At 40.9% G+C, this 24,150-nt stretch overlaps 1 long non-coding RNA gene across 1 annotated transcript; it reads left to right on the top strand.

The window, feature by feature from the left end:
• Positions 1-2,341: 2,341 nt before the first annotated feature.
• Positions 2,342-23,211, top strand: LOC121472900. The gene is made up of 3 exons (XR_005983030.1): positions 2,342-2,437; positions 10,414-10,546; positions 22,674-23,211. It is a non-coding gene; the product is annotated as an uncharacterized LOC121472900 (long non-coding RNA).
• The last annotated feature ends 939 nt before the right edge of the window (positions 23,212-24,150 follow it).

Here is a 24,150-nt window from a genome sequence, read left to right on the forward strand (position 1 = left end):
TATTTATTTGAGTAGCTGGTTATTGTCTCGCTACCAGACTGTAACCTATATGAAGGCCAGAACCTTGTCTCTTATTCAGTGTGTACTGCTAGTTTCTGGCTCATGGTGAGTACATTCGTTGACCATGTGAAGGAATTTCTTGGAGTTGTGGTTCTCCACTGCCATTCTAGCTGTCTTGCACTCAAATACTAGCTACCCCACCTTGCTCAATTTCTCCCAAACCCAATTCCTTCCTCTAGTCCAATGCAATTGATATGAAATGTTGTATATTTCAGAGGTTGTCACCATAATGTATATCCCATTGCACCTGGTCCCCTTATAAATTGATGTTGATACTTCACTGAGGAGTGTGTCCACATTCTCTCCTATTGAATCTCAGTTGGTCTGTGACTATTATAGGACTACAATGGGGCACAATGTGACTTCTAAGTCTAGGTCATAAAAGGCAGTACAGCATTTACTTCATTCTTAGGTCTCTCCCTCTGGGACCACAGCCCCCATCCTATGCAAAGCTCAAGTGATATGGAAAGGCCACGTGAAGGTGTGCTGACAGCGAGGTTAGGTCCCTGCTGACAGCCTGCATCAACTTCCAGACATGGTAGGAAGCCTGAAGATGACTCCAGCCCCAACTGTTGTGTGACTGCAACTATAGAAGAGACTTTAGTGAGAACCACAAGCTGCTCAGACTGCCAAATCCATGGGGGACAATAATAAAATGTTTGTTCTTGTGTTGAGCCACTAGATTTAAGGATGTCTTGTTATATAGGGATAAATAATTGAAACAGATGGGATATGAAATTGTCTATTAGAAGACCTGATTTCTAATCTCTCTTCAGTGCCACTTAACACTCAACACTTGGCAGTCCCTCTACTTCTGGAGGATTATTTCCAACCTACCAAACCATAGCAAGTGTGTAGCCATTTCTTCTACCTTTCATCCTAGGGTGATTTAGTGAAACATGTTTATCTTCAGGAACTATGCTTACACAATTGTGCTTACAAAATATATATATACACATATATATGTATAAAAGTATATATATATATATGTGTGTGTGTGTGTACATATATTTTCTCAAGATTTTCCAATTATCACAATTAAGAATTCACCTAGATTCAGCTACTCCGAAGATTAACAAGTTCCCCAGGACACCTGAGTTAATGAACTTGACCCTGTTGTCAGTCTTCTCAGTCCCAGTCCCATGCCACTCCCTGGTGGCAGTTCCTTTTCCAGAAGTCCTTGTCAGATGAAAGCCAGGTTCTGTACATCTCCAGTCAAACTCAACTCTGCTGCCAGGGCAACCTCTCCTATGGCTACTAAACCGCTTCTGCCAGCTAGTACTTACTCAAGGGCAGGGGCAAGTCCCAGATCTCCACTGCCTCACTGTGCTGTTGCTGGACCTCTCGGGGGTGTGGTAACAAACTTACGGTCAGAACTCCTCAAATGCAGTTAAACCTTGAGTCTGGAAAATAAGATGGAGGTGGAAATATATGCAAAAAAATCCAATGTCTATAGCTGGGGGAAGAAAACAGGGAGACTAGGTGCATAGGCACATAGAATGGGTCAACATGATGATGATGGTTAAGATCGTGGTGTCTGGCTTTAGGTGGGCTTGAGTTCTCAATCTGACTGTGCAAGTCCCTCAAACTCCATAAGCCCCAGTTTCCTTAGCTGTGAAATGGAACTAGGAGTAAAACTGTCCTCATAGGGACGTCATACGGACAAAATGAATGGTGCATGTCTGAGCCACCACTGCAAACTGGCACAAGGGAAGCCCTCAGGAAATGGGAGCCCTTGTCTTTCACTGACCCAGACCAACAAAGCTGCATGGAGGGGGGATTGGTTAAGGCTGTAATGGTCTATAATTTATGGAGTCAGAGTGGGGAGCTCTGAAATGGGCAAGGCCATCATATGTCCTCAGGGATGCTGGGTAAGAGTCTTGGGCCTTTTATATTTCCTTTTCCTCCCGCCAAGACTTCCACCACCTCCTCTGCAGTTGCCACTCTTGGATTGATTCTAAGCAACTAAAAATGTGGGCCCCTGGGACTAACACCCTGGGAAAATACCGCCTCCCATCTCTCCCCTTTCTCATTTGAAGGTTGGCTGAAGGGCCAACTCATAACACTTAACATAAACACCAGAAAATCTACTTAATGCCCTTGGTTTCCCACGAACTAGTGGTAGAACAGTGGCATTTGCACAAAACGGCTTGTACTAAAATAGGCAGCTTGAAATATTCCTGGCAGATGGTGCTAAATATAGACTCAGTGACAGATTGGCCCCACAGCTCTTCCCCCGAGCGTTAAGAACGTGCTGGAGCCAAGAAGCTTCTCTTTTCCGGAAGATTGTGGCAACAGCCCCAGGATCTCACCATGCCAGGGAGCTGCTAAGATGTAGAGAGGGGAGGTAGCTTTGAGAGCAAACACCAGCACCATGGTAAGAGGTTTCCACATGCCACCATGCTGGAATGAAGAAAAGGGTGCAGACATGAAATTCTGATGAATGGTATTTATTCATTAGACCTTCTGAAGAATCAACTACTCTTCCAAGAGTTGTCTTTCATGAGCAAAAATTTGCTGGGTGAAAGTAGAAGCAGTGGGATACTATGGTTAAGGGTGGAGGTTTGGGGACTCAGAGCGGTCAGGCTTGAACTCTGGTTTTGCTCTTTAGTAGCTATGTGAACTTGACCAAATTACTTAAGCTTATGGTGCCTGAATTGTTTTTTTAAGCTGCAGAATGGTATCATAATACTATCTCATGTGAAGATTAAATAACCTAATGCATTGTGAAGGCCATGCACAAAGCCTGGTGCAGAGTAACTGCTGTGTGGATGGTAGCTATTTTATTGAATAGACTAGGAATGAGAGAAAGGTACCTAAAATAGCTGAAGAGTTTTAAGTCTTGGAGGTGTTAAACAAAACTCGGGACTCCTGGGTGGTTCAGTTGGTTAAATGTCTGCCTTTAGCTTGGGTCATGATCCTAGGGTCCTGGGATCGAGCCCTGCATTGGGCTCCCTGCTCTGCGGGGAGCCTGCTTCTCCCTCTACCTCTGCGTCTCCGCCTGCTTGTGCTCTCTGGCTCTCTCCTTGTCAAATAAGTACAATCTTTAAAATAAAAATACAAAACTCAACAGAGTAAATTTTAAAGATCTTAATGGCTTTATTCAGTGATTCATGAATTAGGTAGCATCCCATCTAGCAGATAGAAAGGAGTTCCAAGGAGCCATACAATAAAACAAAAGGTGCTTACACGCAGGAGGGAGCAGGACAAGAAAGTTACACCAGCATAAAACAAACTGGCTATGGTAGGGTCACCTTTCTTTTTTCTTTTTTTTCCCTTCTGTTGCAAAAGTTAATGTGCATCATCAAACAGCTTCGTAACGGGAATGATTAAGAACCGATGCTCTAGAAGGACACCTCCTTAAGCTTTCAAAATCATAAATGGCCAAGTGTTCAAAAATAATAATCAGAAGTATCATTTGCAGCTTGGTTACCATTTCACCCAGTTTAAAAATTTTTTTATTTTAAGGTCACCTTTCTTTTTTTTTTTTTTTTAAAGATTTAATTTATTCATCACACACACACACACACACACACACAGAGGTACAGACACAGGCAGAGGGAGAAGCAGGCTCCATTCCATTCAGGGAGCCTGACGTGGGACTCGATCCCGGGTCTCCAGGACCACATCCTGGGCTGAAGGGAGCACTAAACCGCTGAGCCACCTGGGCTGCCCAAGGTCACCTTTCTTTAGGGGATGGCAGGGAACTATCAGGCAGATTAGCCCACTAGTGCTGACTGGGTAATTCCACATTGACCGGTTTAAGATTCCATTCTGGGGAGAGGCTCTAACTGTAATTATGTTAAGTAGTAATTCTGGGTTTGGTGATGTGGGGCTTAGCATAAGTGACTCCATTTTGGGCCTACTGACTCTTTTTAACAGAGGAATATTTTGGATAAGAACGAAGGCAAAATTAAAAATAAAGTCAGGTTGCAAATTCTTAAATAGTTTCTATATCCACTGAGATTATATTTGGAATGAGCATTACTATAAATAGCCACCCAGTGGAAAGTGATCACTCAGTGGATAAGGTGTTGGTGCGTGAGAGGCTGGCTTCCATAGGAGAGAGGAGATGTTTAGAAAGGGCTCCATCATCATCTTAAAAGGGAAGGCAAATCTATTTTTTTGTAACTGATAAGGACTAGGACTTTGAACATTGTGCAATTTGCTATCTGACTTCCATACAGTAAAACATTTAAAAGCCAGGAGGATTTTCTCTTAGATTTTAATGACAGCATATGCCAGTATGTGGCAGGTGAAAGTTAGGAGCCTACAAGATGGTCCTGTGTTCTGGTTCTGTCTCTGCTGCATTTTGGGCTCTGTTGTGGCTATGCCCCCTGGTTTCCTTCTATCCAGTTTTGTTCACTCCAAATTCTGGTGTAAGAATTTCTTGGTATTTTTTTTTTTCCTCTGTGTACTGCTAGGACAATGTCCCATAGGTCAAGAGAAATGTTGGCTTTTGAATTGTCCTTGCAGGACTGGAATGCTCCTGACAGCCTAAGTACTGCCCCCTGGAGCCAGAGGATTCTTTTCTAGAGGGTTTTTTCAGTGGGGGATTGTGGTAAAAACCACCTGTGCAGGAGAATTATGGGACTATATTCAGAGCTCTGGATCCAGAAAAATAGGCCAGTGCATGTTCTCATGCTACAGACTTACCTATATCTACTTATACCTTATATTAGTTAAAGTAGGCTAACGGCAGTTGCTAACAAGCCCCAACATTTCCAAGGCTTAGAAGAGTGAAAGCTTATTTCTCTCTCAAAGCCCATTGGCACTGAAATGGTGAAGAGAAGGGGTGGGATTTCTTTGCTCCATACAGTTATTTAAGAACCCAGGCAAACAGAGGCCCTGCAATTTTCAACCTGTGACTTTCAAGGTTGCCTGGGTGTTGTTATCTAGCTAATAGAGAAGGTGCATGGAGAACCACAGTGGGACGTTTTTATGGGTCAAGCCTAGAAGAGGTGTATGTTGCATCACTTCACACTCACATTCCCTTGGCTAGAACTCAGTCATATGACTATACAGCCTGCAAAGGAGGCTGGGAAGCACAGCCTATCTTTGTGCTCAGGAAGGAGAGGAAGATCAGGAATGTCAGTGATTGATGAGTGCTGTGTTGCACTTCTTGAAGCTAATTCAAGAGACCAAGGGACCTTTTGAAGCAACATTTTGAAGAAATAGAACTTTTTTTTCTAATTCTGTGTGCTATTTTCACTCAATTTTTGAATTAAATTTCTTAAATAGTTGCTTCTAATCTACATCTCTTCCTAGTAAATCTTTTTTAAAAAATTATTTATGTATTTATTTTAGAGAGAGAGCAGGGGGAGGGCAAAGGGAGAGGGGGAGAGAGAATCTCCAGCAGACTCTGTGCTGAGCATGGAGCCTGATGTGGGGCATGGATCCTGAGATCATGACCTGAGCTGAAATCAAGTCTAGCCCTTGACTAAGGGAGCCATCAGGCGCCCCTATTAAGTCTTCTAATCAAAGAACATCCTGGGTTCCCTACAATAAAAGTGGAGCTGATCTGTCCCTCACAATCTAAGTTTCCTTGTGAGTGGTATGGTGAATGAGTACCTTCTTTGAAGGAGAAAATGCCAACTATTCTTTAAAAGAAAGCTTGTTTCCCTCAATATAAAACTCAGAGTTTTGCACATTGCATCATTGCTGAGGTTTTAATAGAAACTGCTATGAATATTCCTGCAATGCTGTTTGAACCTGTTCTATCAACAGGCTGCAAAGGAAAAAAAGAAAAGGGAAGAATGCTTTCATTCATGAGAGGCCCAGTCCCATAATGACCATATAATAGGCTCCCCCCTGGTGTTTAAGTAGGAACTGCCAGATGCTTTCCTCATTTCTAGTAAAGTAAGTTATGTGCACAAATACCATGACATTTGTATGTTTAGAGCATTCTCTTACCTTTATGATCATTTATAAAGACATTAAAAATGTCTCCAATATTAATGAAACTAAATCATACTTCTAAGGCTTTAAAGTCCTAACATAAAATTCCATTATAGTTAAAAATTGCAATATTATTGTTGAATATACAGTCTATTGCTATAGTAAGATATGACTATAATAAAATTAATATACAATCTACCCCATGCATACTTCTATTTGACACGTCTTACATCCATTACATTTAAGTTACTCATTAACATTTTTTTACATAGACCAATAATTTTAAAACTTTGTTGTGCTTCATAATCACACAGCCTATGGAAGCTCCTGGAAACTACCCTGGACATGCTGGATATGAGGGGTGGGATTGGGGCATATGTATTTTTAATAAGATTACCAGGTGGTTCTGATGCACACCATTGAGAACCATTCCTGGTGCATCCTAACATTTCCAGCATCTAGCATATGGTAGGCACTTAATATACATTTAGCGGATGAAGGAGTGAGTGGACGAAACAAATAAAATCACACTTTTACAAATAAATTTGATACGGAGTCTAAAGCAATAAAAAAATCATTGAAAATTTATTGCTACAAATATTAAACACAAAACTAAGAAATAATTTTATTCCTGGGAATGCTGCACTAATAATTCAACTTTATTTGTATAATCCTTTTAGTCATGTTTCAATGATATCGAGTATTCAGATTACTACCTGAATGTCAAAAGTCATAGATGGATAATAGGGCCATCAGAAAAGGGTATGTCACACTTCAAGGGGGTTATAAGAATTGGAAGTAAAATAATTTTGATGAAAACACAGCATCTTAATAACACAAAACTCTTCATCTTTCCAGTAGTCTGGTCTAGATACTTCTTCTTCTTCTTCTTCTTTTTTTTTTTTTTTTGGTCTAGATACTTCTTACTGAACTATCTATCAAGTGTCAAGAACAATTCCAAGATCATCCACTTAAGGAGAATTTATAATTAAATGATGGATACTTTACTAAGAGTTAGACTCCCCCAAAGCCAGGTGTGTCATGAGAATGTAAATTTTCAGAAAGTGACAAATACTTCCCTGTATATAATATCCTCCCAGTTTTCTTCCTACCTCTCTGGATGCTCCTTCTGTTTCTTTTCAGGCTCATCATCCTCTACGCAGCCGTTCCACGGTAAATTCCTCAAAGTTTTTACCTAGGTGCTGCTCTCCTCCCATTCTCTAGGGTATATTATCTATTCCTACAACTTTATTTTTTTAATTTATTTTTATTTTTTTTAAATTTATTTATTTATGATAGTCACAGAGAGAGAAAGAGAGAGAGAGGCAGAGACACAGGCAGAGGGAGAAGCAGGCTCCATGCACCGGGAGCCCGATGTGGGATTCGATCCCGGGTCTCCAGGATCGTGCCCTGGGCCAAAGGCAGGCGCCAAACCACTGCGCCACCCAGGGATCCCCTATTCTTACAACTTTAATTATCATGTGTTTATACATGGTGCCCAAATTGGTGTTTCCAGCCTAGATCTCTTCTCTGAGCTCCAGTTGGTTATACAGACCTTATAAGAACAGTTTACAAAAGGTACGCCTTAACTTTAATGAGTAAAAGAAAAAAATATTAATCAGTCTTTTGTTTTGTACTGATTAAGCATACAGATATGTAAAATATCTAATACATCAGATACATATAAAACATATCACATGCCAAACACTCACTGTTTTTTTTTTTTTCTGATGTTGCTGTACAATATAGCCCTCCAAAGCAGGATAAACATAAAAGTTAAAAGCTACCTCAGGTGTACATCTTAGTAGATAGTGTCAGTTTTGCTAAGATGGAATGATATTTGGCTGGGATCCTGCACACCTCATCTTGGAACAGCTACCTACCTCTCTCAGGTTCAGGAACGAAACCTATATGTAGGAGAAAACCATTCTGTTTATTACTTGGAAATTTTGCCCTTTCCACTTGGGAATTAAACCCCAGTGCGCTACACAGGGCCACCTGATGTCAGTGGGATTCCTTTGCCTGGAGAAGGAAGCCAAATAGTCCTGGATTAAAATCAAGCACGGTGGCCTATTTCCTCAAGACCTACATGCAGGCCTGGCTTTCAAGTACCTACCATGTTTATGACTAGAAAATGGAAGGAGGGATAAATCCAAAGGAAAAGCATATGGGGAGAGGGACAGTCTCCATTTGTGACCAAAAGCATAGGTAATCCTTATATCTCCCACCCTTTGCCTTGAATTTATCTCAGTGCTCCCAGTAGTATTGACCCACTTCAGATCTCTTCCAGATGGGGAGGATGAGTTTTGCATTAGCCCAAGAGAATAGGGGGTACCATTTATTTTGTAATGTCTTTACTCATCCAACAAATATTTGTGTGTGACTAATAAGTGTTAGGCACTATTAAACGTGCCAGAAATAGAGCAGTGATGAAAAATGTCAAAAATTCCTGCCATCATGGGACCTATTTATTCTAGCATATAAGTAAAATATAAACTAGGCCAGATGATGGTAAGTCCTAGGGAGAAAAATAAAACAGGAGAGTGGACAAGGCATGCTAAGATATCACAATAACCTAAGCAAGAGATGATGATGTTCAAAAATGACATTTGGAGATTTTAATACTCCACTCTCAAAAATTGATAGAACAATTAGAAAATCAGCAAGCATATAGAAAACGTAAATAACACTTGACCTCACTGGTATTTGTAAAACGTTCTACTCAATGACAACAGAATAGACATTCTTTTCAAACACACATGGAACATTCTCTAGAATGGACCGTATGTTAGGCCGTAAAACAAGTTTCAATAAATTTAAAAGATCTGAAATCATTCAAAGTGTATTTTCCAGCTACAGTGCAATTAAATTAGAAACCAACAACAGAAGGAAATTGGGGAGGGGCAGTTAGCAAATACTTGGAAATTAAAGAAAACACTTTTTAATAACCCGTTTGTCAAACAAAAACACCAGAAGGAAATTTTAAAAATATTTTGAGCTGAACAAAAATGAAAAGTCAACATATAAAAATTTATGGGAAAAAATCACCACTAATGCAGTAATTAGAGGGAAATATATAGCTATAAATGCCTACATTATAACAGAATAAAGGTCTTGAATAAATTACTTAAACATCTACCATAAGAAACTAGAAATAGAGGAATTAACTAAATCCAAGTATTTAGAAAACAATGAAGTAGAAAACAGAAAAATAACAGATAAAATCAATGAAATAAGAAATTGGTTCTTTGAAAAGATCAACAAAATTGATAAATCTTTAGCTAGGCTAACCAAGAAATAGGAAGAGAAGATACCAATTATCAAAATCAGAAAAAAAGGGGAATAATTTTTACCACCATCTCTACAAAAAAAATTAAAGGATTATAAGTGAATATTGTGAACTACTTTGTGTCAGGTCAGACAACTTATGTGAAATGGACAAATTTCTAGAAAGACACAAATTACCTAAACTAAATAAAGAAGGAATAGAAAATCTCAATAGAGTATTAAATAAAATATTGAATTAGTAATTTAAAAATCTTCCTATATATATATGGGAAGATATATATCATGGAATATTGCTCAGCCATCAAAAAGAATGAAATCTTGCCATTTGCAAAGATCTGGATAGAAATAGAGGGTTTATGCTAGGTGAAATAAGTCAGTTATAGAAAGAAAAATACCATGTAATTTCAGTCATGTGTGGAATTTAAGAAACAAAACAGATGAACATAGGGGAAGGCAATGAAAAATTAAATCAGAGGAAAACAGAGACAGAGACAAACCATAAGAGACTCAACTCTAGGAAACAACTGAGGGTTGCTGGAGGGGAGGTGGGTGAGCAGATGGGATAATTGGGTGATGGGCATTAAGGAGGAGGGTACTTGTTAGAATGGGTACTGGGTGTTATATGAAACTGATAAATCACTAAATCCTACCCTTGAAACTAATAATACAGTATATGTTAACTAAATTGAATTTAAATTAAAATTTAAAAAATCTTCCTACAATGACAAAGTCAGGCCCAAATGGATTCATTGGTAAATCTACTGAATATTTTTAAGAAGAAATAATTCTAATGATTTACAAACATCGAAAACAGAGGCTACGGAAACACTTCCAAACACATACCGTGAGCCCAGATTACCCTGACATAAAAGTCAGGCAAAGATATTTCAAGCAAAGAAACCCACAGACTAGTATCTCTCATGAAAATAGAAACAAAAATCCTTAGAATTTTAACAAAGTGAGTCCAAGAACATATAAAAAGAATTATATGCCATCCCCAAGAAGAATTTATATAAGGTTGGCTTAGCATTCAAAAATCAATTAATGTAATATGCCACAGTAATAGAATAAAGGACAAAACCCACATGATCATCTCTGCAGGTGCAGAAAAAGCAATAGATCAACATATTGATAAAAACAATAACTGTGCTGCTTTTTCCACCACAGACGTTACTGCAAATCTCTATTTCTGAGGAAATTCTGGGAAAATATAAGGAGAGTATTTGTATTCATATATCATGTGGACCCTTGGCATGAAGATCCCCAGCTCTACCACTGGGGTCCTCCGGCCTGAAACTGGGTAAGTTAGCACTTGAAATGCCGAAGTTTTCCTTGGACCATATTAGTCTCTTGACTAAAGTCCAACAGACAGCTCTAATTGGAGGATGTTGAAACAGTGTTGGACCATTCCAGAGTCTTCTGAAAAGGGGAGTAAGGATAGATACATTTTTTTACAAATCATTACAAGGTAGCTCAGTCTGTCCATGGGCATCTCTACATAAGGACTTTGGGCCCCTCCCAAGTCTTTGGGGCCTTACTGATTTGTCCCCCATGATCTTTCTAGACTCATTCCTTAATGCTTTCCCTCTCTCTCTGCTCCAGTCACATCCTTCTCCTTGGTATTCCCCTAACTCACCAGACATGTCCTGCCTCAGGGCATCTGCACTGGCTGTTTCTCCTTGGAATATTCTTCTCTCAAATATCCATAGGTTAAACTCTCTCACTTTCTTCAGGATTTGACTCAAAAACCATCACTTCAGTGAGAACTTCTCTGCTGACCCTGTTTAAAATTGTATCCCTATAAGTCCTCCAATCTCCCTTCCCTGCTTTATTTTCTCCATACTATTTACCACCATCTGATATACGGGGCATTTTTCTTTGTTATCTTTTTAATTGTTCATCTTTAGATGAACATCTATCTTTAGAATCTTTACAACATAATAATATATTCTTAACCCTTTAGAATGTAAGTTCCATGAGGGCAGATATTTTTGCCCTGTTTATTCACAACTATTCCCCCAGAGTCTGTGACAGCATCTGTCATTTAGCAGGGCATCAATAAATACCTGTTGCATGAATGAGCAGCTGACAACCAGGGGATAGAAAGCAGTGGTGCTCGATCCAGGGCACTCCCTGTGTAGCCCTGGAGGCCCTCTGACCTGAATCACTTTCTACACTCAGGGAGCTCTGCTCACTCCCATCCCTCGCCCCAATCTCATGCCAGCATGGTTCAATAAGTGGCTCTGATCCTCTGCAGACCCCACAACACTATCACCTCACCTTAACATCTTGTTAAAGCTCAATCTTAAAACAAGTTGGTCAATAATGCTTCTTGAGAGTCACGCCCTTCACTCAGCTCCTGCTATTTTGATGGCCTTAAAAAAAAAAAAAAAAAAAACTTTGTCTTTAGAATCGTGCTTTGTTCCTTTGCATTTCTGATGGAAAGAATGAAGTATCTTTCACTTGCCATCTTTTAAGAATCCAGCGACCAAAAGCATGACAATATATTTTTTAAACACATGTTTTAGCGGGAGAATGGTTTCCTTGCCTCCCTGTTGCATTGCACTGGAGACCCCACTCTACCCCACTCCCATAGATGCTGTGTTTGCAGCTGCACCCAGCCTGACAGTTTTCTACATAACAGCTCTGCTTTAGAGGCCTGCTGGGGGACCACCTACAATGTCAAGCTCTTTGTCTGACACAGACTACCAGACTGTGTAAAAATCTCTGGAGACTGATTTCCCTTTTTTTTTAAGGCAAGAAAAAGAAAAAATAGAACAATCCTCATGTAAAACCCTACATTTCTGTTCCGTCAGCAGCATGCAGCTTTTTATCTTTTCATTTATTGCATACACTGCCCCCCCACTCACACATACACACATACGATCATTTTTCTGCTTGCTTGTTTGTAGCCAGTTGCCAGTCCCTGATGTTGGGTTTGGGTTCTACATTCCATTTATTAGTGTCACTGCAGAAGCCACACGTCTTCCTGAGCCCATTCATCATTCCTCGTCCTCTCTCTGCCTCACGTTTAATATGCAAGGTCTCATTACAGCCGTAGCTGTCCTGGTCTGCAAAAGGAAATAAAGGAAAGATTTGCAGGGCTACAACATGAAGACACTCTGCCTTGGACTCAGTCATTCATTTTCCCACGTAGCCAGAAAATTTGTAGTAAGTTGCTAATGAATTTGTGAAGGTCACCATGGAGGTGCATCAAAAATGCTAAGATACAAAATTCTTTCCCTTCAAGGAATTTCCTGGCAAGTAGCGACAAGAGAGAGATACGAAAGAAACAGGTGGCAGAGGACATGCACCTGGGTGTTAGGGCTTTCAAAAGAGCGCATGAGCACTTCAGCTGGTCTAGGGAGAGGCGGTCTCATGGAGACAGTGCCTTGGTGGTGGCTTTTGAACTGGGGCTTGCAGGATGAATTGGGCTTTGAGTAACAGAGAAAGGAAGGCAGAGGAGCAAGACTCTTAAGAGGAGGGAGCAGTATGAGCAAAGCATGGACGCCGAAGAGCTCACATTTGTTTGAGGATGAAAAAGTTAATTTGTGTATGGGGATCTACAAAATGGTGGCTACCCCAGGGGCCCTGCCCATATCCCAAATCGAAGCCTAATTCAGCCCGCAGTGATGGGAAACACCTGTCAAGGAAACCTGTCAAGGAAACCTAACATGTGCCAATCCCCACCCTCTGGTTCAGCTTCAGCTGGCTTACCTTACCCTAGAAAATAAGACTTGATAGCCTTATTAGGGAATCCCCAAACTCCAAGCCAATCATGCCCTGGTATCGAGTTGCCTTTCTAATGCTCTGTAACACTTACTCTTGCCCAAAATCCCTTGGGAAGAGTGCTCTACTGCTAGTGAGGCCCAGCACTGACCCAGTCCATGGACTGTTCTCCCTTGAATAAAGGACGTTATATTCATTCCTAAGTTGTTTTTGTCTTGTCATTTGAGGACAGGACAGCATCAAGACAAGAGGTTCCTTCATTTGAAGCAGAGAACAGGGCAACAACACAGATTTCCATGTCTCACCCAGACATGCTCTTCCCACTTCTCTCTGTAGAGCTGGCTCCTTCTCATTCTTCAACTCTCAGGTTCTAGTCACCTCCTCAGATCAGACCTTTGATCTGCAAGAGGACTCCTTCCTGCCAATGTTCTCTCTCTCTCAGTGCCCCTTCTTTCAAGTCATAACATGTATCATAATTTACAGTCATTATGTCGATATGTTTACTTATCTAACAGTTGCATCTAAAGTTTCTGATGATAGAGACCATATCTGTTTGCTCAGTGCCTGAAAAATAGTAGGAGCCTAATTAATATTCATTGGTTGAATGAATGAAGAGCCAGGGTAGCATTATGACTTTCATGATCCCTGGGTGCTTTTGCTTTTATTGGCTTCTTCCTCCATAGAATGTATTTCAAATTATGTTTTATAACTGTGTTGGTATAAATATGAATATAATCCAAGCTGGAAAATATCTTTTGTTGTTCTGGTTTGAAAGAAATGAACACATTTTATGGACCCCAAAAAGCACTGTGGGCCCTAGGCATTGTGCCTAAGTGCCCAGTGGAAAAGTCAACCCTGTGAATAGCAGAACATTTTTATTTTTTATTTAATTATTTTTCATAGCAGAACATTTTTAAAGGATTATTAGGTAGCAAGGCCAGACAAATAATATGGAATAAGATTATGGAAGGTCTTACATCTGACTTTGAATTTTATACATTTGCACTTTATTTAGTAGGTGTGATATTGTACTTTATAATAGGAAATATATAATTGGTCTTCTTCCACATTTCTGACACAGGGCTCCTAGAACCCTTGGAGTTTTCTAAGTGATGAACATGATAAAGGTGTTTTTATTATGGTAATGAGGTAACTTTTGGAAAGCCCAAGATTCCAAAGGATAGGGTTGGGTAACCAGAGGAGCCAACCACAAGATTAGAAGTTGGAACCTTCAATCCCATCCTGACCTCCTCCAGGGAGGGAACAGAGGCCAGATTGAGTTCATTTGCTAATGGCCAATGGTTTCATCAGTCATGACCATGTAATGAAGTTCCCATAAAAAATTGAAAGGATGGGGTTTGGAGAACTTATAGGTTGATGAACCAGAACCAAGTACCAACGTCTGGCCCCAAACTCCACAAGGACTGAGGTTCCTTTGTTTGTTCAGGATCTTGCACTTTGTATCTCCTCATCTGGCTGTTGTTTAGTATCCTTTAATATCCTTTGTAATAAACTGGTAATCTAATGAGTTAACTGGTTACCTGAGTTCCATAAGCTGCTCTAGCAAATTAATCAAACCCAAGATGAAAGTCACGGAAAATCTTCTTGATAGCCAGTCTGTCAGGAGTATAGGTGACAATCTGGACTTGCAATTGGTGTCTAAAGTGGAGAGAAGTCTTGAGGTACTGAGTCCTCAACCTGTGGAATCTGATGCTCTCTCTGGGTAGATAGTGTCAGAAATGAGTTGAATTATAGGACACCCAGTTGGTATCTGGGAATTCTTGGTGGTGTGGATAAAAACTCCACCACCCCGCCCCCTCATATTGAAATTGAGTGAGGAACCTTTTAGTAGGCAATAAAAATCATGAGAGATTCTGAGCTAAAGAATAATATGGTTTCAATATCCCAGAACCACTGTAAGAAAAAGCTACAGGATGAACAAAGGATGAAGACATTAGTCAGGAAGGTTCCAGAATGTGGTCCAGACACCATGAGGTGAAACGGGATCTGAACTGGGGTACTGATAGTGGTGGTAGTATTGGAAGAATAAAAACAGAGCAGGGGGGAACTTGTGAACTTCTATCACAGCCACCTAGGGAGGGTATGTTCAAAGATGGCTGTAGTTCTGAGCCTAGACTGGGAGAATGGTGTGATCATGAACAGAAACAGTGTCATCCAGAGAAGACAGACTTGGTGGGGGAACACAATAGATTTGGTTTGGGACATATTTTGGGGATAGGTTGCTGGTAGGAGGAAATATTGTATATCTCATGGGATTGTAGTAAGGTTTAAGTGAGTTATTGTATATATAGCACTTTATGTCTTATGGTAATTTATGCATAGGAGACTGCCTGGTTCATAGTAAGTAATCAATAAATATTAGCTTTTAAAAAAAGATTTTTTAAATTTATTTCAGAGAGAGAGAGAGAGAGCACACATGTGTGTGAGCGGGTTGGAAGGGAGGGGGAGAGAGAGAGAATTTTAATCAGGCTTCACATTGATCATGGAGCCTGACTCAAGGCTCAATCCCCTGACCCTGAGATCATGACCTGAGCTGAAATCAAGCATTAGCTGGTCAACCAACTGAGCCACCCAGGCACTCCATAAATGTTAGCTTTTTAATTTTCATCACAGTAGCTCTCTTCTCTTCTACTGCATTTTCCTTAAAAATAAAAATTGTACATATCTTCATCAATGTCACTTAAGAGTTTGTTTGAATGCAGAATCCTGGGCACCACCTAAGAATAATGAAATAATGAGTTCTATGAATGGAGCCCAGAAATCTGCCTTTGGACAAATTTTCTTTTTTCTTTTCTTTTCTTTTCTTTTCTTTTCTTTTCTTTTCTTTTTTTTCTTTTCTTTTCTTTCTTTTTTTCTTTCTTTTCTTTCTTTCTTTCTTTCTTTCTCTCTTTCTTTCTTTCTTTCTTTCTTTCTTTCTTTCTTTCTTTCTTTCTTTCTTTCTTTCTTTCTTTTCTTCTTTTCTTTCTTTCCAAGATTTTATTTATTTATCCATGAGAGACACAGAGAAAGAGGCACAGACACAGGCAGAGGGAGAAGCAGGCTCACTGCAGGGAGCCCAATGTGGGACTCGATCCCGGGACCCCAGGATCATGACCAGAGACAAAGGCAGATGCCCATTCACTGAGCCACTCAGGTACCCCTGGACAAATTTTCTAAGAGATTTTAGTTTCCCTGGAGTTTGAGACTCAGTAGTGTGCTGGGCTTACATGGAATATAGCTGAAATTTCTGCCTTGGCCTCCCATGTCCTGCTGCCTGGATCAGCTGTGTAATGTATTTTTCATCATCTAGAAATCTAAGACCTGAGATGTGCTGATTGCTGGAGGCATGGTGGAGCCTGGGTCAGAATAAAGTCACCAAGATCACTGAAGAATACCCGATTCCTGCTCCACCTCTCAGTCTTGTTCTAGAAATCTACCTCGTGATCTGTTGTGATCAATCCCCAGCCTGCAGCCGCTGGAGGGAGCCTCCCACAACCATCAGTTTTCCTAGAAGGAGGTCTGTTGAGGGAGCCTAGTAACGCTTTGAATACATCTGTCACCACATCAATCAAGTCATATACACAACATACATGACTCTGGCTGCCTCCTGGCTGTATATCCTCTGATTCCCCAGCATGTCAGTGTATGAGATGATTAATTTTGAACCACAAGCTCACTGGATGTGACATTCAAATTCAACCCTGCTGAGCAACCCTACCACACAGCAGCTATTGCGTGCCTCATATTTGAAATACAAGAATCTGGCCGCATCATCATAGCAATCACAAATAATATGCCCTCTGTTTCTAGAGGATTTTATGGTTGATTATCAAAGAACTTTTACAACCACTACCTAGCATGTCCTTACGATGGGTATTAGAAAAAAATAGGAGTCCTTTCTGCTTCATGGAAAGTGGAATCTAAAGGAGTTTGTGTGATGTACATAAACTCACCTGACAGATTGGAGGCTAACAGGACCGGTGATCTCCAAGCTCTGCCCCCTGGCATGGGTTTGTCCTGTTAACCCACCTGCCTCCAGCCATTGAGGGTAGAGAGGAGGTAAAGAGCACTAGCTTTGGGATCACACTTTGAATCCTGAGTCCATCACTCACTGGCTGTGGGACCTTGAGAAAATTGACTTCCTAGGGGCAAGATAAGGGTAAAATGTAAAGCACTGTGCTTGGCACACAGCAAACATTCCATAGTTGTTTCACACCATTATTATTAACTGTAGATATCACTGACAGTCAGTGATGGTGGTTCTGATCAAAATGGCTATCATTTTGTCTTCTCCCCTACATACTCTTTTTGATTTAGAGGACAAAATGGTTATTATATTCCATTTTTGTCTTTTCTTTTTTTTTTTTTTTTTTTTGCTCTGATAAAATAGAGAAACCTTTGGGACTTACTCTCCAGTTTCAAAAACTTTGAACTAACTTGTTATTATGTGATACTATGTTTGACTCAGGGAATAGAATATTTTTCTCCAGAGAACTGAACTTAAACTATTATCCCAAATCCAATGAGTTCAGCTACTCTGTTTTGTTCCATGGGCTTTTTGACCCATGTTAAAAGTAAGTGTTTAAGAGACACACGGGATCAAATCAGCGGGTGATCTATGATCAGGCAAGAAAGGGATGTTTGTTGGATGAATTTCCCTGGTACCTGCTTGATTTGGTGAGTTGGTCCTTGACCAATTTCTAAACAACATCTCGAAATTCAGAGTGAAATATTAAGTAAAGAAATAAAGTAAAGGGTTGACACTCAGGGAACCATCTGTCTTCGATGATAGAATTATCACTTTGAGTTAATTACAGGCAGGGAGGTTTTATGCCTTTTCTCACAATCACTTCCCGCTAACAACAATTCCATTCATTGCCACACCTTACACTTTCTGTTCCACATACAGCATCCCCCAGGAACTTCATAGGCTTTGGAGGGAGACTGCAAAGTGAGAGAGGTGAATGGGCTCCCTATCAGGCTAAGGGCCATGGAGGTTCTCAGCACAGAACAAACCCCTGCCATAGGCAATACCCAAGAGGATAAAGCATATTCATGCAACTGCCTGTAGTCTCTGTACTTCTAATGAGGATGATCCTCTTCCTGCCTGTCCCTGCCCCCTCCCTGCAACTCTCCGGAGTGCAGGTACCAGGGGAATCTGCTCATATTCAGACAAATGAAAGCAGGAGATAATAGAAGACTGGGAGCATCAGAGCAGCCATCTGACATGCAAAGAAGTGACTCACAAGGGGACTGTAACCTAAGAAAATAAGTCATAAGAAAACAAAAAGATTCCCAGCAGCACTATTTTTAAGTAAAAAAAAAAAAAAAAAAAAAAAAAAAAAAAACAAACTATAAAGAATCAAAAACCACACCAGTGTGTAGAAGGGCCAGAAATATCCTGATGGAAACCATGATGGAACACCATACAGCTATTAAACATAACAAGTTTATGGATGACAAACATGTAGAAATGTTTATATAGAATAGTACAAAGTGGAAAGTTACAACTAACAATGTCAAAATTAATTTATATGGCTGCATTTAAGTGCTGAACATAGCTATAAAGAAATCCCACAACCCAAGAGATAAGAATCTTTATGAGTTTATCCTATCTCAACTTAAATGGATCACACAACTATATTACTGCATTTCTCTAGTAAGTTCATTTTCCCAGTCTTGTTAAGTGCTCTGTACTTCCTCCACTAGGCTCAAACTTCCCAGCTCTCTCATAATAGAATCCTAGGAGGCATCTGTGATTCTTGCCTTGCTTGCTCGAATTTGGCAACGTGATCCTTCTTTCCTATGTGCCAGCTACGCTGGCCTCTTGGTCTTTGAATTTGCTAAGTGCTCTACTTTCTCGAGGGCTCCCCCTGTGTTCCTGCTGCCTCAGAGGCCCTTGTCCCAAGTCACTCAACTCAACTAAGTTTAACATTTATGTACCCCTGCTTGTGCTCCCTCTACTGTTATCCTCACTCATGGCCATATACACTTCTTCACTGTACCTAGCACACTTTGTAATTATAAGTGCATTTGCATGATTATGGGTTTACAGTGTCCTCCTCCCCTAAAGTGATGTCAGCTCACTAGGAATAATATCTGAGCTGTTCCTATATCTACCTAGCACAACACAGCACCTAGCCCAGATTGGTTATCTCATAAAACTTTGCCGAATGAGGGGTATCTGGGTGGTTCAGTCATTTAAGCATTTGCCTTCTGTTCAGGTCATGATCTCAGGGTCTTGGGATCGCACTCCAGGTCAGGCTCCTGCTCAGTGGGGAATCTGTTTTACCTCTCCCACTGCCCCTCCCCCTGCTTATGCTCCCTCTCTCTCAAATAAATGAAAAATAAAATCTTAAATAAAAAAAAAAAGAAAACCCACTAAATTAAAAAAAAAAACTGCTGAGTGAATGAATAGGTTGGATGAATGGGTGAATGAATGAAGTGATGAGAATATGAGTATATATAATGTAATAATGTAAATATTCATTGGGTTTTATTTTTTCCATAAAATAACCATGTGGTGTAGTCAGTCTATTGAATAATACTTTGCTCTCATTTGAGTAGTGCCTTCTATTTTTTGAAGCATTTTCACAAAATAAATTTTTTTTGATTCATAGAACCCTATGAGGGAGACAGTATTCCAGGTTCATGTTTGAGAACATGGAGGTTCTGAGAAATCAACTAATTGGCCCAAGCCAAACTAAGTGGTAAAGAGAAGTCTAGAATCCAGACCTGCTAGATTCAGGCCAAGGATTTGGCTCCCTGCCCCTACGGCTGCAAGTATGTCACTGTGACCACTGTAAGGCACACTGGGAGCACTGGAGGACTGGCAAGTACACAGGCATTATCCTGATGCATCTTTGTTGCTCAGGAATGATGGGAGGCGATAGTGCTATAATGAGGAGAGAGTTCTGGCCACAAGCAGGTGGGATTGGAGTGGTGAGGTAGTGGGTAGTGAGCCTCAGATGTGGCTCTCAGGTCACTCTTTCACATGCAACCTGCAGGTGTTCAATGTCTCATTGTCCTTGTTACTCTGGCGATCATATCAGAATGTTGATTAATCAATTGCACAGGTGGCTCCATAGTCACTAAATGCAGATGCAAGACAACAGAATGGATAGAGCATGAGCCAGTTCCTTGGTGGAACACCAAAGTTATGGTCAGAAAAGTTGAAAGGCCTGGAGAAGTCAGAGAGAGCCAACATGTATATGTCAACACCAACTGTCACTCTGGCAAACCCATGACCCAATTTATCATATTGTCTTGTCTGAATATTTACAAAAATATAAACTCAGAGGACAGAGATGTGGTGGGACAGGGAGTAAGATATAGAAAGACGAGGAACCAAATGAAGGCCTAATCCTAAGGCAGAAAGTACTTCCTGGTGCCATATGCTTTCAGTACACACTTGTCATTAAATCCGCTCACGCATCCTGTTCAAGCCCTCTCTTCCTCAGCCCTTGTCTGCAGCAGTTTTCCACAAAGAGCTTGATGACAGCTGTGTCTGTTGGGAAAACCAAAGCCTCATTTTTCTCTCTTCAGAAGTATCTGAGGATGGTGATACTTGCCACCACTTAACAAGGTGGTGGTAAGGCCAGCCATGTTGAGGCTAGTGATTTCTTCCCTTCCAGAGAATGCCATAATTCCAGAATTTTGTAATTCCCTAGGCAAATGGCAAGTGGTACCTAATGCTCATACCACAGGATCAAGGCTGGACCAAGACAAATTAGGAGTTGAATGCTCATTGCCTCTCTTAACGCTTTTTGTATTATCAAATTACTATTTTTTTTTTTGCATCATGTTTTCGTATAACTAAAAGAATGACATGGTCGTTATTAATAACATAATTACTTGAGGGAACCCTATAAGATGAAAACAAATCCAGTAGTGGAAATAGCTACCATTTTTAATACCAAGGAATTTCATCTCTTGCAATAACCTTTTTTACTAGTAAGGAAAAGGAGATTTGAGATGCTAAGATAGTCTTAACCCAGTAGGGAGTGGAGTTGGAAGTCAGGATTGAGTCTGTTCCCAACCGTGTTATTAAGTTGCTGTGTTGGCCTTAGGTTAGTCACTTCACCTCTCTGGGTTTCTATTGTCTTCTCAGAGAAAGGGAGAGTGAGTTAGACTTAGAGATAGTGCAGGTAACTTCTGAGTGTTTGTTTCATGCTGAATTTTATTGCTTTTCTTCATCAATGATGGCTCTAGTTCTTGTTTGGGGTTTTTGGTTTGTTTTGTGTGTTTATTAATCTACCTTTCTCATCATCCAACTCTCAACTTGTCACTCAGAGAGTTTCCCTGACCACTCCTGCTAAAATAGCCTATCTACCTCCTGCACTTTTCATGACAAAGTCTAAACACCTGAGCATGGTGCACACAGTTGTCACAAATTGGTCCCCATTTCCTTCTCCAGAACCCAGAAAGTGATCAATAAATCTATGTTGATTGGATTCATGAATGTATCCATGTGTGTTACAATGTTCTTTTGATTCTGCCACAGAAAACTCTAGTTCTGTGCTGTTCACGTGTGGCTATTTGAATTTAAATTAACTAAAATTAAACATTCAGTTCCTTAGTCTCACTCATCACATTTCAAGTACTCAAGAGCCACATGGGAGCTCTGGTGTAGCAGCTGGTATAATGGACTAGTGGCAAAGATAACACTTCCATCACTGCAGAAAGTTCTATTGGACAGTGCTGGTCTAAATACTGGCTCTTCCTTCCTAAGCCCACTGGGATCCTTCACCTGATTCTTACGTCTCAGCCTCTTCATTGGGATGACAGTAGTCTCCTCCCTCGCTAGTCCATTCTGCACCCTGCCTTAGTCATTGAGTTCATTTATTCATGCCACAGATACTTAGGGAGGACCTCATACATGCCAAGTCTTCATAGGAGCCTGAGCAGCTCACGAGTCAGACCTAGTCCTGACTCAGTGAACTTCCAGCCTAGATACTGTGTGTATGTCAATCCTGTGCTTAAAAACCATTGTTGGGTCACCCAGTTACCGACATGAAGGAGGGCACGGGATGTCAGGAGCACTGGATGTTATACAAGACTGATGAATTACTGACCTCTACCTCTGAAATTAATAATACATTATATGTTAATTAATTGAGTTTGCTTTTAAAAAATACAATTTTTTAAAATTAAAACATTTCTAAGAAAAAACCTGAAACATTGTTGGGTCCTCTTTAGTGTTCTCAGAGGGCTGGCCTCTGGCAGGTACAACAGAGAGAGTCAACTCTGCTCTCAGGAGGAGGCTAACCAAAACCACAGCTCGTATGTGTGTGTGTGTGTGTGTGTGTGTGTGTGTGGCAGGAGGGCCTGGACCCTAAGGGGTGCACTTGGACCTTCGGGCCCCTGAATTGGGTTCAGAGGCACACAGCGGGGTGGAAGGCCTCCCTGTGCACTACGGGGAGAGAGTATACAGTCCCAGCTTCTTGCTTTCCTCAGCGGTTGGAGCTCCTCATCACCTTTCCTGCACGTTCTGTAGCGAGAGCTGCACTGCATCGCTACACCACTGCTCCCTGGCCTCTGCATGCCATCCAACCTTCGGAGCCCACTTCAAATGTCCCTTTCTGCGAAATCATTGCCAGCAACCCAAGAGGAGTCAGGGGTTCTTTTCCCTGTGTGCCACAGCTAGTGGTTGTTATTATGTTTACCCTGACCAGCTATTGATACATGTCTCCCTCCAGCTAAGATTCCTCCAGATGAAGAACTTATCATCACAGCTCCAGTGCCTGAAGTATAAGAGGCCTCTTATAAATGAGTTGGGACAGATGATTAATGAATGGATAAATAAGTGAACAAGTGTATGAATATTATGAAAGTGCCTGGCCTGCGGTTCGACCAAGGAGTCGACACCGATGAAAGCACACGAGGGTTTATTAGCAAGCTCGAGCTGGGTCCAAGTATACCCATCGCAGCGGATCAGGAACTTGGACCCCGAGTTCCACCACCAGCAGATCGCCCAAGGACATGTCATCAGGGGGAGCCTGGACCTCTGCAAGAAACCTGAACCATACTTACCCAGACCCCATATAAGGACATGGGCAGTTACTGCCCCAGGCCGATTCCACCAGTAATATGCCTAATACCTATCCCCCTCCCCTCTTAAAAAGCCCACTGGCAGGGCAGCCCGGGTGGCTCAGCAGTTTAGCCCCTGCCTTCAGCCCAGGGCCTGATCCTGGAGACCTGGCATCGAGTCCCACGTAAGGCTCCCTGCATGGAGCCTGTTTCTCCCTCTGCCTGTGTCTCTGCCTCTCTGTCTCTCTCTCTCTCTGTCTCTCATGAATGAATAAATAAAATCTTAAAAAAAAAAGTGTGAGACTGCACTGATTCTAGAACTCTTATGGTCTAAATAAAGAGACCATAACTATCTACTTACTTTTATCAAGGAGAAAATGTTATTTTTCTTAACATTCTTATTTTTAACCTACACTAAATGTCCCTTTGCCCTTTTATTTTTCCACAGGGTAATTTTTTTTTTCTTTTCTTTTCCCACAAGCATCCCTTTGTGGTTAACCAACGCTCACGGATCAAATGCTTCCTTTCTAAATGCCATGTGTCCCAGCATGCTTTCTTCTGATTGGAGATGGTGCTGTGCTACTTACTGGCTCCTCCTTACTTACTGTCAGAACTGCTGTATGCAAAATATACAATTTCTTCGATAAACATTATTATACCACTAGGTGAGTGTTTCATAAATCAATCAGAAGCAGGCCTAACATTTCTTGATTTTCCCCAAACCTTTAAAAACACAATCAAACCAAAGAGAAAATGCATGAACTATTCCACAGAGGTTCCTTTCCAGGTGCCCTGGGTGTGACTTTTAATTCCCCCAGCCAGTTTGTTATCTCTGTGGTTCTTCAGAATAAAGGAAAAGGTGTCCCCTGAAGCCCCTCAACAAACCAGTTCGACACCTGAAATATTGATTAACCCATTCAACCACCTCCCAAACTTTCTGAGATTCAAATCTGATTTTCTCACTATGTCAGGATATTTTAAGTAAGAAGATTAATCTCCCTCACATCTGCTTCTCCAAATGACTCTGTGGAAACATCTTCCTGAGAAGGAAACCTGGCTGTCTTTCCCAAAAGTATACAGCCTCAGCTTCTTGCTTTCCCCAGTGGTTAGAGCTCCATGTCTTTTATTATAGGCTAGGGAAGAAAA

The sequence above is a fragment of the Vulpes lagopus genome, chromosome 1 (assembly GCF_018345385.1).
Source record: "Vulpes lagopus strain Blue_001 chromosome 1, ASM1834538v1, whole genome shotgun sequence".
Classification (NCBI taxonomy): domain Eukaryota; kingdom Metazoa; phylum Chordata; class Mammalia; order Carnivora; family Canidae; genus Vulpes; species Vulpes lagopus.